The sequence below is a fragment of the Pantherophis guttatus genome, chromosome 6, assembly GCF_059756535.1.
Source record: "Pantherophis guttatus breed Tessera chromosome 6, ASM5975653v1, whole genome shotgun sequence".
Classification (NCBI taxonomy): Eukaryota; Metazoa; Chordata; class Lepidosauria; order Squamata; family Colubridae; genus Pantherophis; species Pantherophis guttatus.
This window is the reverse complement of record NC_142068.1, coordinates 103,768,441-103,778,188: the sequence shown is the minus strand read 5'-3', so window position 1 is coordinate 103,778,188 and position 9,748 is coordinate 103,768,441. Positions and strand designations below refer to the sequence as shown.

Here is a 9,748-nt window from a genome sequence, read left to right as displayed (position 1 = left end):
TGCTTTTTCTTCCATTTGCTGCAATCATTCATTTTTCCCTATCATTTCTTTAACTTCTTTCAATTCTCCTTCCATTTTTTCCATTCTCCCATCTATCTTGTCTAATCTTGTCTTAAGATCTTCATATATAGTTTGTAGCATATTTTTAAATTCTGCATTGACTTTCTCTTGCTGTGATGCAGTTTCTGTTGTCTTTTGCCCTGTAGTACCAAGGCATTGTTGATATTGAGGTGATAAGAGATGTTGTGTTTTTTTCTTCATCTTTTTTTTTTCCAAATCTTACTACCCAATTTTATAATCCAAATACTCAATTTCTTTAAATTCAAAATGCCCAGTCAGACTCTTCAGGTTCTTGATACCCTAAATCCACATAGATTTGATCCATAAACCATACAAAAAGCCAAGAACAATCAAACAGCCCAAAAGGGCAAAAATAGAGGGAAAAAATAGAAAGAAAGAGAAAGAAAAAAAGAAAAAAAAAGGAAAGAAAGAGAAAAGAGATAAAACCAGATCAGTGCAAAAATAAAAATTCACTAGACCAAAACACAGGTGTTTGCCCAAAGTATCCAATCAGGCAATAAAAAGATGGAGAAAAAAAATCTCCCCCCCCCAAAAAATATTTAAAAATAGCAAAATCAGAAACCCTGCCAATGAACTCTTTTAAGTCCAGGAAAAGGGAATTTCTACAAGGAAAAGGGAAAAGGAAAAGGCACAAAAAGAGAAAAACCAGAAAGAAAAAATAATATTCCAAAATACCACTATTCCAAAATCTTACAAAATTTATAACTCCATCAAGCGAAAGGAAAAAAACAAACAGCTTTCTTTCTTCTTTCTACTTCTTCTATATCTTCCCCCTTCTGTTACAAAATCACAAGACCACTTCTTATCAAAATCTTCTTGCCAGTTTCCAAAACATCCCAAGGTCACTCCCTTCTCATCTTTTCCTTTGTCCAATATAACTCTTTAATTTCCTCTGCAATCCAAAATAGTCTTAAAAGAGAGAAGAAGAAAAAAGAAGGAACCCCCAGCTTCAAAACTTCAAATTCAACTTTTCAAATTACAGTTCTTTAGCCCAAAATGCCTCTTTTCCGAATCTGCTTTCAATTTGTTAAATTACTTTTTCAGCTTTTGTTAATTAGCGTTTATTAATGGCTTCCGCTTCTTCGCAGCTGTTCCAGAGGTGGGGAGGTAGCCTTTTTCCACTCCCTCCCCTCTCTCTTTGCCAATTTTCTCAAGTAAAATAGTTTTAAAAGTTCAGGAGTTAAATATATAAAGGAATCTTGTTTCCAAGACCACAGTTACTCACCTAGATGATCACCTCGTTCTTTTTTCCTTATCTTCTTGCATGTGGCTGCCTGGTTTTTGACAGCTCCTAATGACTGTCTTTCCTTGCTGCTGGGTCGGAGGCTGATGCAGACTTCCCTGTTCATGCCTGCCTGTGCTCCATTCTTCACTGTCCCTACAGGACAGCTATAATCCCTGGGGATCCCCTAAAGCAGCTGAGATATCAACATTTTCCAGGAGCCCTGGAATTTGCTGTACCACCACTGGCACTGGCCACACACCCCTCCCATATTCTTTCAAATGTTGTTGATGATCAAACATTCCTCAAATTGAAAAATATGATATTACAATGTTTAAGCCATGGTTGCATATTTGGTGGGCATTTCCATTTGAAATCACAAGAGTGGTCAGGTTTCCTTAAGATTTTCACCCTGCGCAATTATTTACTCACCCTGCCCTTCAAACAGGCCCTTTTGTAAAACATTGTAATTTCTACATCTTTTAACTTGTTGATGAATTTGTAAAATTCCCTATCCATTTTAGAAGGCGATAATCATGTCATTGCATTAAGGAGAAAATTCAGAAACTGTTTTAAAAATCCTTCTTTTCAAAACATTTTCATGTTTATTATAAGGTTCTTCCACTCTCTCTGTGCAATGACCCTTGTTTCGCTGGATCCTGGAAGAAAGGGATCGAGGGGGATCAATTCTGCTGCTATGACTGTGCTCCATGCCCAGAAGGGAAGATTTCAGATCAAAATGGTAGGGTGGAAATTCTACCAGTTTTCAGTAGACTTAAGCAAACTTTAACATACAACTTTAGTGTGCATAAAATTAATAATTGAAATGCTTATATGACAAATTTCTTGACTTTCCTTCCAGATATGGATGACTGTTTTGAATGTTCAGAAGATCATTATCCAAATAAAGGAAAGAAAGGCTGTATCCTGAAACTGCCGGGTTTTCTAACCTTTGAAGAAACCTTAGGAATTGGATTCGTCTCGGCGGCTCTTTGTTTCTTCTTCTTGACCTCTTGGGTACTTGGAACTTTTATTAAACACAGGGATACGCCCATTGTCAGAGCCAACAACAGGTCCCTCACCTACACCCTCCTGGTCTCTCTTCTGCTCTGTTTTCTCTCCTCTTTGTTCTTCCTCAGCCAACCTGGCAAGGTCACCTGCCTTCTCCGACAACCAACTTTTGGCATCACCTTCTCAGTGGCCATTTCTAGTGTCCTGGCCAAAACCATCACTGTGGTTGTGGCTTTCATGGCCACTAAACCAGGATCTCAGATGAGGAGATGGGTGGGGAAAAGATTGGCCTTTTCTATTGTCCTTTCATGCTCTCTATTCCAAGTATGGATTTGTATTCTTTGGTTGTCGACATCTCCCCCATTCCCTGAGTTGGACATGCACTCAGCGCTCCAAGAAATGATTTTACAGTGCAACGAGGGGTCAGCTTTCTTCTTCTACTGTGTCTTGGGCTACATGGGAATCTTGGCCATCGCCAGCTTTATTGTGGCTTTTCTTGCCCGTAAATTGCCTGACAGCTTTAATGAAGCCAAGTTCATCACCTTCAGCATGTTGGCCTTTTGCAGCGTGTGGATCTCCTTCTTTCCAGCCCATCTGAGCACAAAAGGAAAAGCCATGGTAGCTGTGGAGGTCTTCTCCATCCTGTCCTCCAGTGCTGCATTACTGGGATGCATATTCTTGCCAAAGTGCTACATTGTTGTTTTCCGGCCTGACCTCAACCACAGGGAGCAACTCACAAAGAGAAATTAGTATGTCATACAATCTTTCTTGCACACCAGAACAACTAGACACAAGGACAGTTTTCCTCCAAACGCCATCACTCTGCTAAACAAATAATTCCCTCAACACTGTCAAACTATTTACTAAGTCTGCACTACTCTTAATCTTCTCATCTTCTCATCGTTCCCATCACCCATCTCCTCCCACTTATGATTGTATGACTATAACCTTGTTGCTGGTATTCTTACGATTTATATTGATATTGTTTCCTGATTGCTTATTTGTAACCTATGACTATCATTAAGTGTTGTACCTTATGATTCTTGATGAACATATCTTTTCTTTTTATGTACACTGAGAGCATATGGTATAGAGCCTTGGTGGTGAAGCAGACTAAAGTGCTGTTAAGTAACACCAGCTGCCTGTAATTACTGCAAGTTCAAATCTCACCAGGCTCAAGGTTGACTCAGCCTTCCATCCTTCCGAGGTAGGTAAAATGAGGACCTGGTTTGTGGGGGCAATAAGCTGACTTGTATAAAAAAGAACACTCCTGGGGGGGGGGAACGAAAGCCCTACTAAGCAGGTATATACAAAAGTATGAAGGCTGTGGCTTAATGCATTGTAAGCCGCCCTGAGTCTCCGAAGAAAGGGCGGCATATAAATCGAACAAATACATACATACATACATACATACATACATACATGCATACATACATACATACATATGCACCAAAGACAAATTCCTTGTGTGTCCAATCACACTTGGCCAATAAAAAATTCTATTCTATTGTAGAAATTGCTGACAAAAGAGAATAGAAAGACTGCTTGTTGCCTATGAAAAATATGTATAGAAATTTTATTTCTATCAAAGGAGGATTCTGGAAGATTATTCTTAAGAGCAAGATTTATTGTAGTTGCCCATTCCAAAAGAAGTAGTTGTGGTGCTGCATTTTCAACCATTTTCCAGGATTGTTTATTCTAACCCTTTGTTCCTTTAAACAGTCGACTTCAAGAGACTTTTTAGAAAATCGATATCTCATGTTCTGTTAGGACTTTTCAGATATTGACTCAAAGCCTGTCCAATGTTTGATGTACTATTTTCATGATATTTATACTCTCTATTTATAAATCACTACATAAATGTGCAAAAAAATCTGAATATCATTTTTAGACATAAATTCAAACAAAGTATCATTTCACCTTGTTTTTAAAAATGTCATCCTGGATCATAACTCTTCACTCTTTATCTGTAAATCAGTAACTGATGATCAGATCATCATAATATGGAAAACTAATAAGATAAAATTAAACGTATTCTTGCTTCTGCCTGATCATTTATTCAAAGTGTAGTGCTGCCCAATAACTATAATGAAGAGTGATTTTATTTGTGTAGTGGAATACTGGTAGAACCAGGGAGAATAATGAAATGTGTTTAGAGACGTCACATAGCCACAAGTGCAGCCCCCACTTGAATGCCTTTGACCCTTATCTCTTTCTAACCATATGCTGACCATTCACTGAGTGTATTCCTCTGCGTAGACAATTTAAGCAATAAATCAATTTACTTGAACCTTCATGTCTGGACCTGTTTTTTCTGTGCCTGACATGAACCTCCATTCCCAAAAATGTTTACTGAGGAGCAATGGAAACCACCGCTGATGCCCATGTGCATGTGGCCACTCCTCCACTGCCCGAATGGCAGCCCCGGGCCATCTGGTGCTCCGGGGCTGACCCTGGAGTGGCAAGGTTGAGCAGAGCAGAACGGCTGAAGGAGAAGTGACTGGATGAGCAGCCAGCTAAGTTAAGGGACAGGAGAGGTGCAACTGCAGATGGCCAGCAGAGATCAGGAAGAATTGCCTCCTCTTCCTCCTCCTGATCTGAGAATGCAAAAGCCTGAGGGGAGGCAGGCACAACGAAGGTCAACCAGGCTATTTGTGAGGCAGCATTCTCTCTCACACACACCCCAGTGGTGGGTTGCTCCCGATTCACACCGGTTCACAAGAACCGGTAGTAAAAATTTGTAGTAGTTCGGAGAACCAGTAATAACATTGGCTGGCCACGCCCCCGAACTGGTCCCTGGCCCAGTCGCCGCTCGCTTACCCCGCCCACCTCATCAGAGGCTTTTTGTTTTTTTAAAAAGCATTTTTTTCTACAACCTCTTCGGCCGAAAAAATGCTTTTAAAAGTAAAAAAAAAAAGTCTCTGATGATCACACGGCTCAGCTGGGATCTTCAGAGGCTTCTGAAAGCATTTTTTTCTGCAATCTCTTTTTTATTTTTTTTATTTTTTAAGACAGACAAATGTTTAATACATCAATCCTCCCTTCCCTGTGACCCCTCGGTGTTATCTTCTAGGCTTCTTTTCCATCTTCCATAAGTTTCTTCTATCTTCATATTCATCCAAACTATTCTAACATTTCATTTCTAAATAAATATTACAATCATCATTTGTATACAATTATAGTATCAATCATTTATATCTCTTTTCCAACCAACTATAAAAATAATTCCATGTTTTAAAATATTCTGATTCCTCCTTATCTTTAATCATCAAAGTTAATCTATTCATTTCTGCACAGTCTAATTTTTTTTATTACTTCTTCTTCCAAAGGTATTTTCTCTGATTTCCAATTTTGAGCATATACAATTCTTGCAGCTGTTATTACATGTATAATCAAATATACATTTTCCTTACTAATTTTTTCTGGAAAGATACCCAGTAGGAACAACTCTGGTTTAAATTCAATACGTTGTTGTATCACTTCTTCCAGCCAGATTTTAATCTTGTACCAATAATTTTTTGCTTCAGGACAAGTCTACCACATACGGTAGTAAGATCCTGGTGTTTGATGACATTTCCAGCATTTAGCTGATTTATCTTTAAACATTTTTGCTAACTTCTCTGGTGGCATATGCCATCTATTAAACATCTTACATTGATTTTCCTTATATGCTGTGGACATTGTTAAGTTATAGTTCCTTTCCCATAGTTGTTGCCATTTTTCAAATTCAATTGGATAACCAAAATTTCTATCCCAGGCTATCATCATTTCTTTTACTTGCTCCTCCTCCAATTCAATATACAACAAAAAATTATAAAATTTCCTTATTAAGTTTTCCTCTGTTCCCATGAGTATCTTATCTAGTTTAGTCTTCTCCATGTAAAAACCATATAGTTTAGCATCTTTTTCGTAACTTGCTCTTATTTGCATATACATGTAGCAATCTATCTCAATTCCCTGTTGTTCCAATTCTCGTTTCTCTTTCAGTTCCCCCTTATCTGTTAATAACTCATTATATCTGACAATATTTCCAGAATTAAAGACATTTGGGTGTATCAAAGCTTCCCTTATTGATAGCCATGTTGGTATTTTCACATAAAATTTATCTCTAACCTTGTCCCAGACCAAAAACAATGCATTTCTTATATAATGTCTATGAAAGTATGTGTGTATCTTACTTCTACCATGCCATAAAAAGGCATGCCATCCCAGTTGTAAATCATACCCTTCCAGTGTTAACAACCTTGTGTTTCTTAATTCAATCCCTTCTTTCAACCATGTCAATGTTGCTGCTTGATAATATAATTTCCAATTTGGTAAACCAAATCCCACTTGTAATCTCATGTCTTGCAACATTCTTAAACTTATTCTTACTTTTTTCCTTTGCCATATAAATTTCCTCATGATCTTATTAACATATTGTAAGTAAGTCTTTTCAATTTTTATTGGCACAGTTTGGAATAAAAATAATAGTCTTGGTAATATATTCATCTTTATCAATGCGATCTGACCCAAAAGTGATAGTTGAAGATTCTTCCATTTTTTCAAGTCTTTTTCAATTTGTTGCTTTAATTTATAGTAGTTTTCTTCTGTTATTGTTGCACATTTTATGAAGTTAAGTATTTCACTTTTTTCACCACTTGTATGCCTAGATTTTCTTTTATCTCTCTATTTTGTTTTTCTGTTGTATTCTTCACCAATTTTTTTTATTTTATTTTTTAATTTGATTTATATGCCGCCCTTCTCCGGAGACTCAGGGCGGCTTACAATGCGTTAAGCAATAGCCTTCATTCTTTTGTATATATATATATATATATATATATATATATATATTTAATTTGATTTATATGCCGCTCTTCTCCGGAGACTCAGGGCGGCTTACAGTGCATTCAGCAATAGCCTTCATACTTTTGTATATTTATACAAAGTCAGCTTATTGCCCCCACAAACTGGGTCCTCATTTCACCTACCTTAGAAAGGATGGAAGGCTGAGTCAACCTTGAGCCTTGGAGAGATTCGAACCAGCAGAAATTGCAGGCAGCTGTGTTAATAACAGGGTGCATTAAACCACTGTACTATCAAGGCTTTGTTTTATCTTTGTTTATTTTCAAACCAGATACTTTTCCATAACCTTCTATCTAGTCCTAGTAATTTAGGACCTGTTATTTGCGGTTCCTCTATAATAAAAACTAAGTCATCAGCGAATGCTTGTTTGCCGATGACTTTGTTTTAGAACGCTTGTCTTTTTTGACTTTTATTCCTTTTATCTCATCACTCCGTCTAATGTTTCTGTTTAAATCTTCTAGAGTCAAAATAAACAATAATGGTGATAAAGGGCATCCTTGCCTCTTAAGGTTGTAGAAAAAATGCTTTTAAAAGTTAAAAAAAAAGTAGGCCATGCCCACTGGAACGATTTGCCCCCGGAGATAAGAAGGATATCGGATCTCTGGGTCTTTCGCCGTGCCCTGAAAACTCTTCTTTTCCAGCAAGCAGGGCTGGCATGAACCCCGCCCCCCCTTTTTAGTTTTTAATTGTTTTTAATTGTTTAGTTTTAATCTGTTAATGGGTTTTAATTCGCATTGTTTTAATTCGGGCCAAAGTATATAATTCTTTTAATTAATTTTAAATTTTGTATTGTTATGTATTTTAGTTCTGGCTGTGCCTGAGTCCACTAGGAGAAGGGCGGTATATAAATTGAATAAATAAATAAATAAATAAATAAAAAACAATTAAATAATTTCGGCCCAAGATTTAAAACAACCCAATTAAAACCGAATTCAATTAAAACTGAGAGGATGGGGTCAAGCCAGCCCGGCTAGATGGAATAAGTGTGAGGTGAGATCACACTTGTGAGATGTAGGTGAGATCTCAGTTGTTGGCCTTGACAATCGGTGTATCGTGATGCTTAAAGAAAATCACCAGGACTGCAGATGTGATCACAGATAGAGAAAGAGCTAGAGATGCTAAAGAATATCCCAGGGTGTCTTGATAGGAAAGGAAGTGAAGTCTCTTGGCAATGCAGTGGTCCTTGTGCTTGTTGGGATATTGGTCTTCTGGGCAGGGGTCACAATGAGCTGCATCTGAAATCAAGAGTCAGTGTGCATTTCATGGTGAATCAACAAAGGCAAATCATCCCATTCATATTGGCGATGTTCTCTGACTCAACTTCTCTGCTTTATGCTTCAAATCCACTTGTTCAAACTTTTTTGCAGGGAAGGGTTAACAGACATAGATCGATGGATCTGCTCTACCTCCAACAGGTCTATGAATTTCCTGGGAGATTGAATGTTCTGATAGAAGAATCCTTAATAAAAACTAAGGGTTGAATCTTACATCCCATTCTTTCACAAAAAGATTGATAGCTGATTTTCCTGATGGGATGTAAAAGTGGGAGTAGAAAGCCTAGTAGGGAGCCTATGAATTGTGCCCCAAAACTATCCCATATTAAATTTCTGAGGAGCATGAAAAGTAGCCTGTGGGATAGTACAGTTTAAATTCATGAACTGAGAGGGTCAGCTGAAAAATATGAATATATTGAAGCATGTAAAGCATCCTATCAAAACTTATGCCAAAATTAACACTGAATGACTTCCTGGAAGAGCTCTGCCCTACCTGTCTGATCAGAAATGGTCCCTTCTGGACAAGGGTCATGTTGGTAGCAGCACACCTGCTCGCCCTCTGGAACTCTCCTCCTCTCTCCTGCCTGGCACCTCTTCATGCCACACCTGGCAAAGGGAACCGTGTAAAAGACAAAAAAGAAATGTTTGAGATGGCCTAAGTAATAAATACACTTCATTTGTCTATTTCTACATTTCTGTTTCCATCTTTGAAGGTCTTCATAAGAAATGGTTTACCAGGGCCAACTAGGGGAATAAGCTCCAGGGGGATTCAGGCCAGTGGCAATCCTGACCCATGAATGGATGCCGGAGATTGGAACTGTGACATCAGAATGCAAAGGAAGGCTTGTGACATTAAAAAAAGCTACAGCTTTTCTGAAAGAAAGAATTGTGAGGATCCAACTGAATGGGAATGGTCCATGGAAATAATTCTTGCCTGTTTTAATGGTGTCCTGGAAATAATAAAAGGAAATACTAAAAAGGGCAAGAGATACTCCAGCGCGAACTTAGTGGCTTTGAGGAATGCCCACCGTTCCTGGAAGTGGCCTATTGGCCTAGCAAAGGCCTATCTTAATGACGGGTCTTGGGACCCCAAGAGGTGGCATACAGGCTTTAAGGGTTTTTTTAAGGGAACACTGTATTGTTTTTTAACTAAATTTTTAAGGGGACAGGGGAGGGGGGATGGATATTGCCGGCGGGTGACTGGGGGGGGTCCATCGGGCCAGCAGCAGTCCAGGCTTTGGGGGAAGAACGGTGGAGGGGGGCAGGATAGGGGGCCCCGGGGGCCCTAAGGGAAAGGGTGGGAGTTCATATTCCG

General features: G+C 38.5%; 1 long non-coding RNA gene across 1 annotated transcript; it reads right to left on the bottom strand.

Moving 5' to 3' along the window:
• Window positions 1–5,298: 5,298 nt before the first annotated feature.
• On the bottom strand, window positions 5,299–9,170 carry LOC132710082 (uncharacterized). Its single transcript, XR_009620865.2, has 2 exons — window positions 8,927–9,170; window positions 5,299–5,456 (listed from the first exon to the last, which is right to left on the bottom strand). It is a non-coding gene; the product is annotated as an uncharacterized LOC132710082 (long non-coding RNA).
• Between the last annotated feature and the right edge of the window lie 578 nt (window positions 9,171–9,748).